Source organism: Zonotrichia albicollis, chromosome 1, assembly GCF_047830755.1.
Source record: "Zonotrichia albicollis isolate bZonAlb1 chromosome 1, bZonAlb1.hap1, whole genome shotgun sequence".
Classification (NCBI taxonomy): Eukaryota; Metazoa; Chordata; class Aves; order Passeriformes; family Passerellidae; genus Zonotrichia; species Zonotrichia albicollis.
Genome location: NC_133819.1, coordinates 125,574,667 through 125,595,135, shown reverse-complemented (window position 1 = coordinate 125,595,135; position 20,469 = coordinate 125,574,667). Strand labels below are relative to the sequence as shown.

The following is a 20,469-nucleotide window of genomic DNA, read 5'->3' as shown; positions in this document are numbered from 1 at the left end:
TTGTTCTATCTGCTCTCCTAAGCCCCATACCTGTGCAGCAGTAAAAAAGATACAAAGTGCCCAGAGAAGCAGCTGAGATTTTTAGTTTTTACCTTTTAGCAAGCTGATTTGAAAATACACATGTATTTTGTGGTGTTCTGTTGGCTGTTTTGCATCCTTCACTGGCCACTGGGCTAAGAAGATGAGGGCTTGGAAAAAAGCAAAGCTTGAAATTCCTGCCAGAGGTGTATGGTAAGAACCCCCTGGGGCTCCTTTTTTGGTATGGTTTTAGGCATGCTGAGTTTGTAATCCAACAATAGTCCAGGAGTAAGTGGCAACACAAAGACCAGGTAGACAAAGAGTGGGAAAATGATAGAAACCTTGGAAGAATGGCTGAATGTAAAGGCTGCAAACACAGTGCTAGCTGTGCAAGAAATACAAATGATAATGATGGATTGGTGATATGCATTCTCTCTGCCTTTTCTCTCTACTGAAAAAATAATTTTGTGGGATTGTTATGATTGTCTGTCTGTTTCTGTTTGAGAAGGGAATGATATTAGAATGAATGAAACATGCATCATTATTTTTGGTCATAAAATGATCAGAGATTTTGGCAGCAAAACAATCAGAAAAGGGCTACCTGTTCTTTATTTTTGAACTTTACTCGCAGAAATTGTTTCAATGTGGTGAACACATACTCCTGAAGATACACAACTTGGTGCTCTTCCTACTTGGGTCTCTGGGCTATTAGGAAATCAAAGTCCCTTACATTCGAATTAAGCCTGGCTCTTGCAGGGAAGATGAGTTTTTGCTATTAATGTATTTATTTTCCAGAGGTCATTTAGATGGGTTTTTATCATCTTTATAGCAGAAAATGACAATGTGACATTGTGAGGACTCTGGAGTAGAGTAACAAGACTTTTCTTATGTGGAAACTCAAGAAAATACTGGTTTATAGAACTAGGATTTTGCCTATGAAGCTCAGACAGGTGACTCCTTTTCCCTTTCCTTTCCTTGAGGACCTTTCCTTTCCTTGAACCTCTAAGCAACCTGGTCCAGTGGAGGCTGTCCCTACCCATAGCAGGGGGTTGGAATTAAATGATCTTTAAGGTCCTGTCCAACACAAAACATTTGTCCTGGATGGGGGAAGGACTTTATTTGTGTATTCAGTAGAGGTGTTAAAAAGGAACAGCTGAGTTAGGAGTAGATTAATTAATGGTCCATCATTTCCAAGTCTAGTCTTAGGTGGAATGATGATTATTTTCTTATCTTGCATCCATCACTAACAGACCTTACCCTGCTGCCTCCCCTTCCTCTAACGAAGAGCCTTAAATGCAAGTTCCAGTAGCAGAAACTGTCCAGGAATCTGACTGCAATCCTCTTGGCAGTTTATACAATCTTCTGCCCACCATTGCTGCAAAATCCAGGAGTACATTTCCAATACTTCCCAAGCTGTGATCTGTTCCTGAAAATGCATTTTGCATTAACACTTACTATCTACAGTAGGGTCCCTCTCTGGCATCAAAAAACACAGGTAACGTCCCCATAGGAAATCAGAGCATTAAGATGGTCACAGAGAGTGACTAAAGTGACATTGTGTTTGATAAAATGCCTCCACAGCAGTCTCATCTCTTTGGATGGGGGACAGATTGTAGAGTAACTTACCCTAAGCACTATTGGGTGCAACCAGCGTGGTGGGCGAGGACTCAAAATCCCTGTGAGCAGAGCAGTTCCTAGACAGGATCACATACTCATTGCCCAGAAAAAGTGTTGATGATGCACTGGGCAAAGAAATTTAGGCATTCATAGTTATTTTTTAAGCATGGTATCTCCTTGATCTGTGTTTCCTATCTGTTTTTTTATAAAAGTAACTTTGATTTACATATAAGAAACAGGCAACTCAGTACTACTCAGCTACTTTCAGGATGAGGCATGTTTTCAACAGACTTTTGACAGTACAAGGGGTTACTACTATTACTAGTAGTTTTACTTATGTGCTAAACATAGGAAAAATTCCCTCAAATACGTATTTCTAAATATCTATTTCTGCTTGCTTTACTGTTTATGATAGGATGAAGATATGGCTGATCCAACTTTATATTGGGACTCTGAGATGCTCCTTATTGTTACTGCTTTCATGAATCCTTTAGGTAAGATTCCTAAATGTATGATCCTTCAGCTGGCTATATTAAATGTGCTGTCAGAAGATATTTTCTTGTCTTTGTTTTCTAAAAGAGAAATTCTAATGGGGTCTGTCACTCTGTAAGGATGACTACAGCAAGGACTTTCTTCTGAACATATTCTGATTTGGGTAATTTCATTCTCCCCACCAAAATTCTGCTGAAATTTTAGGTCCTCTACCCTTCCCAAATAGCATTTCTCTTCCCAATTATCATTCAGCTCTACCTCAGCAGCATCAACATATCAAGAGTTTTAGTTGTACAGCCTAAGACAACTCCTAATTCTCTGGACATTTCTGCAACTAAATATTGAAAATTAGTAACTTAAAAAATATTTTCCATATAATTTGTGTTTCAAAGCACATGATTATTTTTTAACTTTTGCCCTTTAGTTCATAACATATTCCTTTTATTTTGGTGTGAATTTTGGATTTATTTTCAGGTTGTAAATAATGTATCCATCAAGCTGTGTGTTTAACATTGCTCAGTTTCCTGTTAGTATTTACCCTGCAGTAATCTTCAGCAATAGAACAGTGAAAGGTTCTGTTTATCATTTGATGCTCATTTATTATTAATCTAAGATTTGACAGACTCCAAGAGTCTATTGTTGTTTCTTGTGGAACATAAGTGAGCTAGAGGAACTGATAGATTTTTCATGTTTGATAGAAAGAATAATATGCATTTTTTCTAGGGTATTGATGTGTTTCCAAGTAAGCTACCTGTTAAAGGAGATAATTGCTCTGATCCTTTATGCTACTTTTGATTTAAAATGTATTATACCAAGATCAATTGAAATTGTATTCCAAATTTAAAAAGGACAGGGAAATACAATAAAAAGCACACAATAAATTTTACTGGCATAAAGTTACTTAACAAAATTGTTGTAAAATAAACAAGAGAACATTAAATCTATTTTTCATCATCTAACTTGGAGGGCAGTAAGTCACATAAAAATGCAGTACTTTTGGTGCATTTATAAATTCCCATATTTTTCTTGCATCAGAAATAATATTGAGGAGGTTGTACTTGTAACACTTATCCAGAGTCTTTTGTTCAAAAGTAAGTTGTGCTCCTAAATTTGAGTCCAGTTACTCTCAGGGAATTTAAAACAAATGAAAATTCCTACTAACACCTGATAACATTCAGCTGCTACTGATAGTGGGTGTTCCAGATCTGGAGTGCTACCAGGTACAATTACTTTATCTACACTGGTTATTTCAGACTTCTGTTATCCTCCTGCTCTTGCATTCTGAATGTGCCTTATTCATGCAAATAATACCATTTACCAATAATTCCTGAATATGCTTAGATTCTTTCTGAGTTTAATCAAAACTCCTTGACTTCCTTTTTTTAAAAATACCTGTATTTGGATATATTTGACTTTTGGAGGTAGCAATGTCAGCTCTGAAATAAATATTTTTTTTTATATTTAGTGACTGTTGTCTGGCAATATATATAGAATGAAAGTCTATAATTTGACAGATGGCAAGATAAATCAAAGTAGTAAATTTGGATCAATTCATGGTGTACATTCTTGGAAGTGGTTTTAGCATTTAGTGGGCTTTAAATTGATGTAAAGCAACTACTAAAACAAAGCTAAAGGTTTATCAAACTTCTTTTCATAGTTAATATGGTAGCAGTACTCTGGAAGGTGTGTATCTGCATGACATTTTGTTAATCAGTTTTATATTGAAACTCCTGTGGAATTGCTAGTTCTGATTTAAGAGTATTGCAAAAATCAAAAGATGCCCGAGAAACTGAGTAGACAGTGATTTAGTAGAGATACAGTAGACAACTGAGACTCTTGGACACAACAGAAGTCTGACGATAATTACTATGCCAATAGGAATCCTTTAATTCAGATTTCTTCCCTGTGCATACCAGCTAAACTAAAACCTGACAAGTACAAAAGTGATCAGAAAAATAATTTCTGTGGGTGAAAAATACACAGGATGTTTTATGCCTACTCCCTGTGACTGGGGCAGGAAGAGTTCCCTGTTCATTCTCTCCTACTGAAAACTGAAAAAGCACAAACTCTTGTACTTCACCAAGGACCAACAAGCTGTGAAAGTTGTACTTCTCTGTCATAAGGTATAACTCAGTGAAAGAAGTAGGGGAATTAGATCATAGTTCAAGGATTCTTGCAGAAATCAGTAGAAAGGCCCAGCAATACGGAAGGGAAAACAGTTCTTTAAGCATTTCTTAAACTTTCTCGTTCAGTCACAGGCAGGTGGACAGGCAGGAACATACAGGAATGTGCCCCCCCAGTCCCTGTAGCTGTGCAGCTATGTGCATGCACACACAACTTTGATCCTGTTCTAATTCCTGTTCCTGGAATTTGAAATGGGATGACCATCTTGCACTATGGGAAGAGCCTGTCCCCACGGTTGCTGTCAATAGTGGCAGGAGGGAGGAGAATGACACTGGCATTTGAAAACAGCACAGTGCATCCTAATAATCTCGCAATCCTAACAATGTCTCCATAATAAAATTTGATTATGGAGGATGCAAGATTTCCCTGTGAATGTTTACAGTTTCTTAACCAGCAAATAAAGCAGTGAAGAAAACAGAACATTAAAGATCTAATTTATTTTGTAGATAAATTTTGAGTAGTGAACATATACGAAGAGTGCATCACTCTGCAGTGACAAGGAATTGGTTTCCATGTCCCTTGTTATCACTTTGAACATTAAATTCAGTCCCTGGGCTAGAAGCACTTAAGAAAGTGTTTTGTCCAGAGTAGAATGGTTTGGCAAACTTTTAGGTTCCTCAGGGAGTCTCATTTGAATTCCTCCATCAACTGGGGAGGCAATAGGTCTACTGTAGGACAAACCAAGTCTTCCCTCTTCTTTTGGTTGTCCTGGATGCCATATTTCAATCTGGGACTGAAGACATCCTACCTTTACTGCCACTGTTTGACACTCATGTGGGCATCAGTAGTCAAATTGTGATATAATGTTTGAAAACAAGTCCTGCCTTTATAATCAAGTGTGTAAGAAGAAATCCATGACCACTGTGAAATGGGATTTAATGGGATCCATCTGAGAACACTGGTGGGTAGGAAGATACCATTTGTAGATCGTAAATTATGAATGACTTATCTAAGCTATGTATGCTCTAACACTATTAGGTCAAATCATTCCAACAGATTCACATCATGTCTTCTAAGGAATTTGACACTTTATTCTCTGTAAATCACAGTGTTAATAGTAAACAAGTAAATAGTTACTGAGTCTTTCTTGTGACTGTCTACTTCTACTGTAGACCGTGATGATTTGACATCATTTTTTTTCTTCTGAAACAGCAAGAGTGCAGTTTGATGTGTGCCCTGATGTGTGTTGAGTTACAGCTGTGGCATGGATCAGTTTAGCTTGGCCTGAAAATAAGCTAGTTGACTTCCAATTGCATGTATACACTGAGACTTCACAGTAATTAAATCACTAAAGTTATCAAATATAGGTTACTTATTTGAAATAAACCATGAGACTGAATGGCATGTGTAGTAGTGAAATAATTCAGTAAATGCATATCTGTGCTCCTAATTCTTGCAGGCTTTATAAATCCACCATCTGACACTTCCAGGAAATGCTTGTGCATAATGTGGAGATCAATACCTTCTTGTTAGGAAATTACCTTTCTGTTAGTCTGGGAGACCAGTGTATTCAGAACACAGGGCTCACTCTTTGTGTTTCATGCCCAAATTATTGTATTTTTTTCTGCTATAGTCAGTTGTTTCTGTTTTACTTCTGTTTGGCATGCACCTTAAACAGAACACGCAAAACTACAAGTAAATAATGGTTTGGATTCCTGCCTGCATTGTTTTCTTCTCTGTCTACTAGGAAACCAAGGGCTAAAAATTTAACTTTGTAGATTTGCAGTGAATCTGCAAGTGCCTTGTGGGAAAGCAAATAGGAATCTCCTAAAAAATGTCTTTAATAGACATCTTTGATACATTTTTCACAGTGAAGCTGTGAAATACCAGAATATGTTTGTGTAGGGAAGACAACCAGCAGCAAGGAATAACAGCACTGGTGTTATTAGTGCATTGCTGGATTTAGCCAGGAGATTTAGGTGGCAGGGGTCTGCCCTTGTCTGATATGTAATACAGAATAAAGCTTTATCCTTTCTGTGCTTCTGTTTGCCCATCTTTAAAACAAACAAAGCTGCTGACTTCCTTGGTGGAAAAAGAGAAAGAATGATTGAGAGAGAGGGAGGGATTTTTATTCCTCAGAGGTGCATACTTATAGTCCTCACTCTGATGCATAAAAGGGTATTATAGACCTTTAAAGGGAGAGCAGAAAGTATTTTTTGACTATTTATGTCAAGATGACAGCCAGCTTATGAACCAAAAATTGTAGAGTAGAAATGCAAGGTGGGATTCTCTTTGCTTGACATATGGCCACAATGGTTTATCAAATGGAATATCAAGAAGGGACTTGATCTGAATGTCTAAATCTTCCCCAGTTTCTAAAATATCCAACAATAAAAAGATGAAGAGAAAAAACCAGTAGTTAAAAGTCAAAACCTCAGAAGCTGAAATGAGAAATAGCATGCACATTCAAATTGAATGTGGATAGCTTTTGGGGAGATATGCTTTTGCTAAACTCAAATTATTGCACTCAGAATGGGTGTAATTGAATGAAAATCTTTGGTGTCTGGTAGAAGGATGCTCTAATGGTTTCTCTGGCTTTGACATGGGCAGCTATGGCAACAAATGACTCCAGCAATAAGACTCTTTCCCTTCATTAAATGAAGCAGCTGCTATTGAAGGATCTGCCACTGTTGTCTTCCCCTGAAAATCTCTGACACAGACATTTAGCTCCAGAAGCAAGGCAGGTTGCCAGGTGTTGAGCTGAATCAATGGCCTCTTTCCTGCTGCAAGGGAAGGAGGCTGTAGTCAGCTGATGGAAAAAAGTCTTTCCATACGTCAGTAATCAAGGGCAGAGTTGAGGTTATTTGTACATCTTTAAAAGTCCACGTTTTCAGTGTTTTAAAATACTACTGATATGTTCTGATTCCTCAACATTTTTAAACAAAGCAAAAGCAAGACCATGCTTTCTCTTCTGGGTATATTTTTTTCATTTGTTTGGTTTTTGTTTTTTTCTTTTGTTTTTTTACAAAATTCACGATAGTTCTTTAGTTTCAGATATTTTAGTGTGCAGCATAAAATATTGACAACAGGCAGTGCATAAAAAGACTTTCAGTGCAAAAAGTTTACACACATATCAGTCATGTCACATTTTTCAAGTTCTGTTAATGAGATATATTGCATTGGCTACAATAACATTTCCTGCAAATGTATAATAAAAAAGTCATGCACTTAGATTCCTGCATGTATAATTGCATCTGTTTGTAGGTGAAAGACATCCTACAACAAAGCCAAACACATCCAAAATTTGTGCCAAGATCCCTAGATTCTACCTCACTGCTGGGAATATGATCAGTTCTGCGGGAGCTTCAAATGTGTTTTAATGGAGATTGAGATTCAAAACTGGGCAAACAATCTTCTGTTACAATTGCTGTATTATTTTGTGATGTTTCCACGCTTTTTGCTGATCATTTACTACTTTTATAGCCTTGGAGTTAGCATCCCTTTGAGATAAATTGTGTTGCTGAGGTCTGTGTGCTATTGTTTCAGAGCACTTGTCAGTGCAGGAATCACAACTGCTGCAGTTGGCATTCTGCTCACATCCTCAGGCTCTGCCTTGCACCACAAAGGCTTTCTTTGCTAGAGCCACCTCTGTGCACAAGGAAAGCTGGGTACCTGGAACATATTTTGCAGCAAGGGATAAAACTGCAGAGTCACTAAACCACAAAGCATAAAGGGCCCTGCCTGCAGCAGCACAAGTGTCTCAGTCGGGGTACCTAAGTATCCATGTGGACATAATAAATGCAAATAAATTAACTGCGCATAATTGTATGCTTCCTAACACAGAGGGAAGCAAGTTGAAATTTTATTTTTCATGCTGAACCATATATATCTGCAATCCAAACTCTCTTTTTTCTCCCAGAAAGTAGGTAATTAAATTTTTAATTTTTTTTTAAATCATATCATCATTCACACTATAATGAGTCAGATCATATTTTCAGAATATTTTGACTCATTGTTTTGGGTCTGTCTGGGATGGAATCAGTTTTCCTCACAGCAGCCCTCACAGTGCTGTGCTTTACTGCTTTATATCTGGAGCTGGAGAGTCACTGATAACACTCCCTCATGCTGGCAGAGCACTGCTCCCACAGCACCAGTGCTGTCTCTGCAATATTCCCTCCCTCACCAGTAGGCTAAGAGTGGGGAAGACACACCCAGTGTGTGAGGGAACACAGCCAGGAGAGCTGACTCAAACTGACCTAAGGGATATTCCATTTATGACATGTGCTCAGCAATAAAAGTCAAGAGCAAGGAAGAGAGGGTGGGCATTCATTGTTTACAAAGTTTGTTTTGTGGAGCAACCACTGCAAGCCCTGTTCCTCTGAGAAAGCTGGACATCAACTACTGATGGGAAGAGGAGATAAAATCTTCTGTTTTCTTTTTCTTTAGTGTGTGGTCTTTGCTTTTGCTTTATTGAATGGTCTTTATCTTGGTCCATGACCTTTTCCCAGTTTATTTTCCTCCCCCCCCGCTGTCATCCTGCTGAGGATCCAGGGTGACAGTGCAGCTTGGTGGCAGGTGGTGTCCAGCCTACCACACTCACTGACAATTTACACTGGGAATAATGGATCCCAAACAAACCTGATGTCACAAATTACAGGGTCATCCAGAGCTGGCGAGGAATTTTGTGTCAGTTGTTTGCTGTCTCTACAGAAACACAGAAACCAAACTGCACAGGAAAATGATGAATCAGTGTTCTGTTACAAACAGTGCTTATCCTCAGCTGAACGCAGGACTCTGAATCCCTGGGCCTGAGAGCACAATTGGAAGCATTAATTACAAGCATGGGGCAGAAGGTTTCATCTTCATTTGAATTTTGCCTCGGGGTAACAGGGCAATATCAAACCCTTGTCCCTGGCTTCTGGGCATCTTTAATTACCTGCCTGCAAGTTTCTAACCACCCTGTCTCCCTCTCTGTCACCATGACAACGTCCCTGCTGTCAGCATCTTGAACTTTCCCTCTATGTTGCAGTCACTTGGAAACCCATCCAAGTAGTTTAAATAATATGGAAATAATACAGATATATAGAAGGGTGAATGCAGGAAAGGAATTAATTTTCTCCCATCCTCTGGCAGCTCCTGGGAGGCAGGTGACCATGGGGAATCCAGGAGTGTCCGTAGGGACTTTTGTGTATGAAAAACTGAATGCTTGGCTTGGTTGTCTTTCTGGATGAAAAAACCTCTTCACTATGACTTGTTAAACCCATCAGGTGTCTATTCAAATGTTGCATGGGGTAGGAGTGAAAAAACCAGACAATGGAAGGGGGGAGGCATTAAAGAGGAGCAGAGTGAAGTGCATGTCTAGCAGTTGCTTGCTGAGACCTGCCTGGAGCCCTGGGGCTGCCAGCTCCCTGCTGCTGCTGCAGGTCACTCTCTTCTCTGCCTCACAGAATATGCTGGCCCTGTGCTGCTGTGCCATTCTGACTGCTCAGCTGACCACAACACACATTGGGCTTCTCAATTCTCAGTGGGTTAATGCCATTCCTCCAACCCAGCTTCTTGTGTGCATAATTTCAGTTACACTGCAGAATTTGCGCTGTGGTTCTATGGACCCCTTAGGAACAGATGTGGCAAGTGTGAGACTCATCTGCTGCTGCTCCTATTAAAAATCACCCAAAGCAGAGGCTGCTCTCAAGTGTCACCTTGTACTGTCACCCAGAGCGTTTCTCTGTCCCCTCTCTTTGCCAGCTGGGTATGACGTATGCCTGTGCTCGTAATGGACCTGGCACAGGATGTAATTTGTCTGCAGAGCACTCTGGAAAGTAAACCAACAGATTTATGGGTATTCAGCTGACCATTAAAGAGCACACTAAATCTTACAGAAGATGACCTTAGGAAGAAGTGGGGAGTAAACAGACTATTGACCCATTGCCAGTCATTCTCTTTACTCTCTACAACAGGGATTCTCCGTGTCTTCCAGCTAGAGATGAAGGCCATCTGGGCTGAAAGAAAGTTTGCAGACTGATGCAAAGAAAGATTCAGGTAAACAGAAATTTATATGTAGAGCCCACTATCAACTTTTTTTTTTTTTGGCATGCATTATATATTTTGAGGTGCAGGAAAAATTTGTTTTGAAGAAGCTGTAAAGGAGTAATCTTGTTCTCTCAGGTGTTAAGGTCTTTGGCTTGCCAAACATAATTTCTTTAATTAAAATAGAGGGAAATTTAGGGGCAGAAACAAATATTTAATTTTTAAGGGACAATGCTGCATGGTTTTGCTAGGCTGAAAGGAGAGATCCAAGAAGTCATTCATCAGACAGCTGCAGAAAAAGAGCAAATAATCATCCCTCAACAGCTGGAACTATAGCACTGAACTAAGTACTGGGCCCTCAAAATTTTCATAAGGATCATCTCATGCGCAATGGATACATCATGAAAATATCAAGGTCCCCATCTGATTATGCCTCCAGTAGTTTTCTGCTTAGCGATTCCAGATCTGTCATTTGCAAGAGTTGTTCCTCTGTTTATCTCTCTACTTCCTGGCAGCAAATGAGTACACAAATATACACAAAACCAAACAATCATCTCTTTTAGGCAAATCTAAGGAAAGCATTCAGAGAAAAATCTGCCACTTAGTGTTTATTTTTATAGTAGTGTACATTATGCCATTGAAGACAATTAAACCCATGTAAATAATAATTTCTGCATACTCATGCTTTTTTTAAATATGTCAAGTGGCGCTCCCAATACCTGCCTTTCTTGTGCCCAGTAATGCATTTATTATTAATTCAGGGTTTTAGTAAGCTGTCTGAAGGTGAACAAAGAGCACCTGTGGAAGGGGCTGCTGTTGAGTTGTCAGGGTCTTTTACAGGATAACTAGAACAAAAGGCTGAGATTCCTCCTACAAATGGCTGGGAACTGAAGCCATGGCTCTGTACACCCCTGGACTTTGTGTCTGCTCACCAAATTTGGATCCTGAACCAAATTCTGCAAAGTTCTTTTGCAGGATATGAAAGAATAACCTGCTTTGAACTCTAAACCTAAGTATTAAAAAAAAAAAAAAAGAAAAAAGTAACTACTCTTCTATATGTAGGTACTTGAACAAGTGACCTGATTTCTAAAGCACTGAAGTTAAACATTGAATTAAAGTTTTTGCTGACATCTGTTTTGCTTAACATCTGTTAAGTGTAAAAACTTCAGAAAATCAGGTCATTCATTTTGCAATTCTGATTTGGAGGAAGAATCTAATTCTCTGTTCCTAATTTTTGAAATTTGAGTGTGTTTGTAGTCTAAACTCAGGTCTGATGTGGAAAGCTGAAAGAAGCCCCAGTAACACTACCTTTGCTATCTTTTAAGAGAAAGAGACCTTTAAATGTAATTTAAGTGTTGTGCTGATAGGAATTTGGATTATGTGTTGGCTGAGTTTAAGAAATGCAGGACACCTCACAGTCAGTTCCTTTCTCTGCCTGTCCAAGGTAGAGATCTTAGGATTTGACATTCCCTTTCTTTTGGGGTTTTCTCTTGTGTTTCCCATCTCCAGTGTTACTTTACACAAGGCAAAAGCAGAGAGGAGATCTTGTAGGCCAGCGAAGCCCTGTGAGAGGTTAACTTACTTCAGCAACACAAACCCCCACCCAATATCAGCATCCTGGCCATGTGTGTCACTGCCCCATCAGGGACAAACACCACTGTCAGGGCTTGCTGGTCCATTTGTCTGTCCTGCCATAGCTCAGGGCTATGGCTTCAGTCCCAAATCTGCCTTGTGTCTCCTGCCTGCTGGTGTTACCTATCACCCCACTGCACCTCAGACTCCCCCAGAACAGCAGCATTCAGGCTTGCTGCCCTGCAGCCTCAGGCACTGAACAGGGGGCAGAGGGTCCATGTCCTGGTCACGCCAGTGCTAGGTGTCATCTCTGATGGGAATGAACAGTGTGTCCTTGATTGGAAGGGATGGGAAATATACACAGATAAGGAAGGAAAAGAAAGAGTGAGATTCCTATTTTAAAAAAACCCTGTGCTTTTCATTGCACTTAATTTAGTACTTTATATTAATTTATATAAAAACTGTGAAGAACTATTTGGAACAGAAAGAGTTACTGCAGCTTAGCAAGTCAGGTCTATTTATGTGCAACTGTCAAGGCAAATGTAATGGTGGTTTAAAACTAATGTATTTTACTTAACAAGTACCATGCTCAAGGTTCAATTACCAAGGTGCATCCCACGAACTTAGACAACAATTTAGTCCATTTTTCTTCTTAGTGCTCAATATCAGTACATTCTCTGCCTGCTCATCTGTTGCTGATACATGACAGGTTAAACCAAGAAACTTCCCTAATTAATAATGTGCGATACAAGAACTAGTACTATCACAGAGCAGGAATTCAGATGTATCAACTCATCCTCTGTGTATTAATGCAGCCAGGGGACATTAACACACACCCACTGGAGGGCTGTGTGTGCATTCAGACACAGATTACTGATTTCCTGTCTTCATCACTTAATATAAACTTGACAGTATTGATGAAACTTATTAACTTTCTCACCTCTTTTAGTGTCTTATTTATTTGGGTTGTAAGTGCTTTGGCCCATGGAAAGTCTCTTGTCTTCAATTAATGCTGCTGGCACTGGCCTCAGCTGCATCTTTAGATAATGTTTCCACACGACATTATAAAGCAATGATTACCAGTGACTGATGGGATCACTCCTGTTCCATGTAAGGAGCTGCATAAAACTGTGTGTGCTGCCAGACAGAAAGTGGGTAAGGCCTTGCCAAGGGTGCACGTGGACTGCCCTTGGGATTTATGATGGTTCTGCTTTATGGATTTACAGGAATTTAATCGGGGCATGAGAAATGTCATCCTAGAAACCCCAGTTAATCCTTTTGCTTGGTCTCCACTGAGACCTCTCCAGTTACTGCAAAGGTGCAGGGTGGTCTCCAGTGGGAGAGAAGTTACCATTCTTCAGCTCCAATGGATGTTCAAAAGAGCTGAAATGAGAAAATGCCATATAGAAATCTGCTTTGAGGTCTTCCTTGGTTATCAAAAAAGTAACTTCTCTACTGTGAATTCTTCATCATTTGTGTGTAAACGAATCTAATAAACATTGCAGTAGTGGCATTAGCCTTGTCTGTCATCTTTATTTTCTTCATATCCCACTGCTATCCCACTGCAAGTGAACTACTTCACCCTTACTGATGATGCACTATATTGAACAGTGAAATCAAGATATTCGAAATGGACAGTTTCAGCATCTTCAGTATTTTAAGTATGTGCTTGTTAAAATTGACAAAACCATACTGCAACATGCAGTTTGATAACATTTGAAGAACTGAGGCTAGGAGAACTGACTCTTCCCTTGTCCCTTGGCAGGTGACCAGCAGATGCAAACACTTGGAGCCCTGAATCCAAATGCATTTGTTCATGACAGGCTGTTCTGGTTGCCCATACTTTCCAAGATGGGGGTTATATAATTTTCTCTGCATACTGAAACACAGTGACCTAGTGAAAGATGCATAAAATTTAAGTATTGAATAGAATAGATGCTCTAGCTAGTACATTATGTATGTTAGAATTACAGGTGATTGATATGTATGAAATTAATCTCTATAAGCAGGAAAATGTAAGAAAAACTTTTGTCTTATCAATAAACTGAAGAGAGTGTGTTTGCTAGGATTTGATACGTGAGGGCAAGTACCATAGCAGAATTTATATCCACATGACCAAAATTTCTGGAAATTGCTAGGAAAAATCTATCTTGACTGTCTCACCTCTGTCTACTTTTAGATATATTTTTTCCACTAATTGATAGACACTCATTGCTATTTGTTACTACTCTTTCCTGTGAGTAACTGTAGCTAAGTCCTTCTTTGAAGATGTGAAGGGATTTTCTACATACTTTCCTTACCCAAAGAGCAGTCAAAAAGCCCCTCTTCTGGCATCAAAAAAACCACATTTTCATAAACTATAATAATTATGTTTCTCTTATTTTTAAGTAGACTTGTTCTTCCTTCCACCTATTTTTTTACTATCAAAAGGAATGACATGAATAGTCAGCCTTGTAAAAAGTTCACTACTGTCATTGTTATGTATTATCAAATCTTTGAATTTAAATGTGTCTTTGTACCTGGCTCAGGAGGAAGACTGTGTAATGATTTTGGAATTTCATTCCAGTGCAGACTGATAACTGATTTTTTTCATAACTATTTAGCCTTGTAAATGACTTTCAGTTTTATGGCTGATGGACAAGGATATTAAAAAATGGTATACCAAAGATGTGTTAAATGGATTAGTCTGCTTTCAACAAAGAAAACATTTCTGAGGGGAAATATTCTGAAGTATTCTGAAATACTATTATTTCCAGAATAATTTTAGACCGAAATTTGTACACAACAACAAACTCCATTTATAATTCCAATACTAGAAGTGCTATTATTCTTTCTGCTAGGCAAATCAGTAGACAGCTGCATTGTCCTTCCCAAGTTGACTTGTCCCTTACTGCATTTCAGTGGAATTTTTTTCTCAGTAACAAATTATAGAATTTCAGTAAGAGGAGAAATAACTTTGCATTGGAGAGATGTTTTTCAGTAGTGGAATCAGTCCTAGAAATAAAAGTTGGAAGATTTAGTTTAGTAGTTTTAATAGTCAAGAGATTCTGTAGCAACTTCCCTGCATGATCTTTTCAGTTTTCAGTGAGGGATTTAAATGTTTTGTTTAATGACAGAATTATTTTGGTTTGATATTTGGAAAGTTGTTGAGTCCTGTGGGACATATATTGAACATGTTCTACTGCGCTGGAATTCCTACTTAGAGTCAACATAGTTCTCAGATCTTAGTGGAAGAACAGGAAATCAAAGTTGTTTCAATTTCTGGTTTTAGTATCAGTCTGAAAAAGTGGGTATGTCTTATTTCATACCTAAAATTGTTTTTCACCAATATGTATAATGCAGAAATATGTAAATATTCCAACATTTGTATAATATGCTACCTCTAGGTCATCCATGTTCCTACAGACAGGAGGATAAGAGTTTAAAGATTCGAAAAATTGTTATTCACAGAAAAAGCCCCATCAAGTGCCTCAGTCATTCATAAATTAATAATGAATTCAGATACTAGTGTCCACATGAAAAGAAGACAGAAAAAACCTCAAAAACGTTGGATTTTAAAATACTTTGGTTTAAAATAAAAAAATACTTTTTAAAGACCAGACAGATTTAAAGACAAGTGCAATGAAATGTTTAATTTCTATTCTAGTATTCCATTAAATATTCCTGTTTGCCTAACCTTAAACTTAAAAAAATATTCTCCAGTAAAGGAAAAGATTTCTTTTCTAGAAACCCAAACACTACTTTTTTTTCATGGACTGTCAGTGAGACAGAATCAGAGTACTTTTAAAATATTAACTATAGAGCTAGAATGATATAAATGAAATTTATTAATGTAGATGAATGTGTAGTTACTTATTCATGTAGATGAGTGTATAACTAATATTTCTGATAATTTATTCAAATATTATTTAAAACATTAGTAGAATCAAAAATATTTTCTTTCTTTTTTTTTTTTTTTGCAAAACATATTTCTCAAGAAATGTAAGTGAACTTTATTTTGATCAGTGAAGGCTGAAGGAAGTTTCTGACCTTTTCTAGCCTCTGCATCTGCTGCTGTTAGTGCTCCTGGGCTGGAGCAGAGGAGGAGCCAGGCTGGAGGTGGCTGTGCCCTGCAGGAGCAGCGCTCCCTGCCTGGCTCTGCTGTGGCAAAGACAGAGCTGGGGCTGCTCTGCCGCTGCTCTCTGCTCGGCTTCCTTCCCTTTGGGTGCCTGAATCCATCTGTGCTCCCAGAGACATCTCTCTGCAGGTGGGGCTAGAGTATTTTGGGGGAAAAGATAATTCTTTTATGATATATCCTTTTTGGTCTTTTCTCAGGCACGCAGCTGAGTGGACATCAAACCACATTCTTTTGATGTGGCAAGAATAGAGCAGTCTGCTCTCAGTGATATTCCTACCTGACCAGTCTTGAATTCCTCTCACCTGGAAACAGAAAAGAATGTTTCCAATGACCTGAGTTAAACTTTCCACACCTGATTATAGACTTATTACTGATTTGTTATTTCTCATTCATATTTTTTGGGGCTAATGTTGCTCTTTGCTGCTTTATTCTTGGAATGTAAACAACCACACTGAAATCTCTTAGAGCAGACCCCAAAACAGCTAGTATGACATTTCCTCTTCTTAGATAAGGACAGTAAAAATGTGGTGGAAGACTTCATGGTAGCTGTGTTGTATGTTGCTTAACAAACTAGATCCAAAGACTGAAAAAATATCTTCAAGAACTGAAAGGACTCCACCAATTAGGTTTAGAACACTTCCCGTTTTCATTCTGGGCTAGATAATTCAACAAATGAGTATATAGTTCAAGTCACAGTTTCAAGAAAAATGTTTAAAATATTTCTTAGAGCTCAGATTTAGAAAAACAATGGTAAGACAAAAAATATTGTGTCTTGGGATAAAAGTATACTTTGCCAAATTACCCAATAAATTTTAATTTGGACCCTTAATTCGCATTTATTCCTGATCCAAACATCTGTCTTTCCTCCACTTTCCGCAGTGCATTTCCAAAAGTTCAATTCTGATATTTTTTGGAAGCCTTGTTATTTTCTCTTAATTTTCTTGAGTTTCACTGGGACTTCTAAATGACAGAATCAAGAATGAATACTGGATGTGAAGCCTCCCTTGCAGGAATGTGAATTTTTCTAGAATGTAAACAGAAATTTGTCTCAAAGGGCTATCACTGGAATAAAAGTGAAAATTAAAAACACAGGAGACCTCGAAGTCCAGAGAAAAGGGAGGGAGACAATAAGAAGCAGAAAAACCAAAAGGGTCCTTAACCATGCACCTGGAAATTGCAGGGGAGATAGTTTCTGTGCTGCGATGCATTTCAGCTACATCCACAACTATTTTAGCAGTCAAGGTGGAGTTGTGTTAAGTCTGCCCCATGCCCTGTTCAGAGCTTCTCAAAATACTTGTTTTCGTGGTGTTTGCTTTTTTTCCCACTTTTAAAATAATGTTTTCAGCACTTGATTAATATGAAAATGTTATCTTCTAACTCTGAGTTCTTACCAGGACACTGTTTGCTTTTAACAGGCTGTGCATGTGTTTCTTCTCACTTGGTTTTGATGAGTTAGGAGCATGCATGGGTGAAGCTAGGTCAGAGAGACATGAACTTGACAAGAAAGCAAAACTATGAGTTTGGAAAGGAAATGTTTTGTTTCAACAGCTATTTTACTACTTTAAAAACATCACTGAACTTACACATGTAAATAATGGAGAGGTTTTGCACACGTGTATGCAATTATTTAAAGATTTATTAGCTTATCAGGGAAAGCTTTCCTGCAGCTGGAAATGCTTCAGTGAGCTGAGTAAGTGCTGAGTGATGGGGACTGTTTCCAGAACTGTGATATCCCAGAAGTGGTCAGACAACAGAGCAGAGTAAGTGTGCTTTCAGGAAGGTCTGGAACATGGTACATTTAAGGACATCTGTAGAAGGCTAAATCATCACCTTGTCATTACACAGGAGGCAGCTGAGAAAGAATGCCTTCTTTTTCCTTCTGGTGGGGTGTGAGTCACTGAGCCTTTTTTCACCATTTTTTTTTAACCAAGGCCAATGTGTTCATCTCTGTTGGATGCAGGACTCTGGCAGGAGAGAAGCAGCTCTGCACTACAAGAAGGAGCCCTGTTCACAGGAGGAAGAAGCCTCCTTACAGGGCTCTGTGCTGTGTGAACCTTAGCTACTCAAGGGTCAGAAGTCTCATCTAAGAAGATGCAAAAAGAGGGAAGGATGGATCAATAGCCAGAGATAGCCACTGCTCTTCACACGTAAAGGAACAGTCAAAATCAATGGCTAAGGTGCAATGCCTTTCAGCTGGCTAAAGTTAAGGGAGGTGAATCCCAGTCAACTGCTCCTGTTCATGTGCAAGGATGCTGGAGTATTTTTCCACACAGCTGCACCAAGCCTTTTTTGGTTTTTGTTTGTTTAATTGGTTGTTGGATGTTTTTAAGTGTGTGCATTCCAAGCAAAGCTAAGTAGAAGGAAATGGCAGGAAGTAATGTTGTGGAAAGAACCCAGTAGGAAATAATGCTGAGAAGATGTGTAGTACATACTTGGTTATTAATGAATGATATAGGAGAATGTTCTTCACCAGACCTCTTTGCTTAGTGGTCACGAGTGGCCATTGCTGAAGGCTGAGAAGAAAAGTCTGGGATTCCCTTTAAAACAGTCAGTGCATGATGTTTTTAATAAGAGCTGGAGAAAAGAATAAAAGGAGCAAATTACAGCAAAACAGTGAGTGGATATGGAATGTTACAACAGTAATGATGAGTATGTGCCCCATGTGGGGATTCAGACAAGGGATGTGACAGATTAGATCTCCAGTGATCTATTCAGTGGGTCAATGTCTAGAGAATATGACATTGTCTCTGTAATTCTGGGAGATGAAAAGGTGAAAGAACATGAAAGCAAATGCTTTTATGAGATGAAAAAACTCCCTCACAATTAAACAAAAACTTATATTTGTTAATATAATTTATTTTTTCCCCTTTGTTATACCTGATTGCTATGTTAAAAGTTAAGCAGTTTTTACAACTTGTAATTTTGGTTCTTTTATGAAACACACATATTAATGGAATAATATACCCCTTTATCTTGTGAATTTTTGGGAAATTAAGGACATGAATCAAAATCTAAAAATAAGGCAATGATTGATTACTTTCTTTTGATTATCTGGTGATTAATTTATTAATATATAATATAAGAGAAAGTTGAATTTTTCATTATATTTTAATTTTTAAATTATTTTTTCATTTTTTCATCTTTTTCCATTTTTTATCATACTCCTTCTCTTGGGTACAGCCACCATCACATACATGCCCTGAATTTGAGAATAAAAGATTCAAGACTTGCTGAGTGCTAGTGGAAGTGCCTCATGTACTCATGTAGTGAGGAGGATCAGCTGGGAGATTGTGGTCATGGGAGGGAATGATCTGGGCAGGGATGTAGCCTTTTCCTGACCTTCATCACGCTGCTGCAAAATAATTCCACTGGGCTGTCACTTTGCTCCCTCTCATCACCCCACTGCTGGCTTTTCTTTTTATATCACATTAAAGGTGAAGCACTTGACTTCACCTTCAAGGCCCTTCAAAGCTGCACCTTCCCTACAGATCACCTATAATTCACAGAAAGTGTCATCTCCTAGCCCTGACAGGTCACTGATGCCAGCCAGTTTCAGCCTGCACTTGTTAGCATTTCAAAGGAGCAGTTTTGTGTCTTCTCTCACTGCCTGCAGGAGCTCTCTGCACACCTCTGTGGAGCTGCCTCATTACCCTCCATCCCACACCAGGGAAAGCTCTCCATGGACAGAGTGCTTGTGACAGCCTCCAGACAGGAGAGTGCCTCTTAGCTGTGCTGCCCAGCCTCTGTCCCATCACTCCCATCTCCTCCCTGCTGGTTCTCTTCTCTTGTGTTGTCAGGCTTTTGTCTTTTTTATCCCCCTGACCCCATACAAAGCTAAACAAATAAAGCCCTTGTTGGTGACTCCTGGGCACTCTTGCAATAGTAGCTTGTAAGAATAGAAATGTGACTAAATTTAGTTAAGTCTTGGTGTTAAAAATTCATTACAGAATTTTTCAGACACTTGCTTTGTTCAATAAGATGTATTTCTGTCCTACTAATTTCACATGGAGAGAGTGTATATTTATTTTTAAATCTGTGGTTAAGTATCTGGATGAATCATGCTGTTAAATAAGCTGTAATTTTGGTGTCATCAACCCCTGCTTATGCAGGTCCTCATTGTCACTCTGGCTCTGAGCTGCTTGCAGACACTTCACGGGGGATGCCGTGGCCCCAGTGGCAATTAACCACACAGCAGGAAAGGTGGGGAAGGCTCTGTTCTAGGGCTGGTGCTTGGCAAGGAGATCATGTCTTCAATTCAGGGTTAATTACAAATAACCTCTGTGGTTGCATAGCTGCATCCATGCATGTGGGAGTAGAATTGAAAGGAATTGGAAAGTGATATATGGAGATCAAAGGGAGGCTGGAGGCCTGAAAAATGAAAATTATCTAGCACCTCTTAATGTGCTTAGGCAACCTGTCATATTACAGAACAAGTACATAAGTGTCTTCTGACAGACTGGTGTGACCTTTGTGATTTATTCCATGCACCCAATGCAGAATAG

The 20,469-nt window shown here is 38.8% G+C and overlaps 1 long non-coding RNA gene across 1 annotated transcript in view; it reads left to right on the top strand.

The window, feature by feature from the left end:
• LOC141731029 (uncharacterized) overlaps positions 1-20,469 on the top strand; it is a 32,172-nt gene that overhangs the window by 5,082 nt on the left and 6,621 nt on the right. The window contains exon 2 of the long non-coding RNA XR_012582931.1: positions 2,051-2,129. This is a non-coding gene — a long non-coding RNA (uncharacterized LOC141731029). The remainder of the gene's footprint in view (positions 1-2,050; positions 2,130-20,469) is intronic.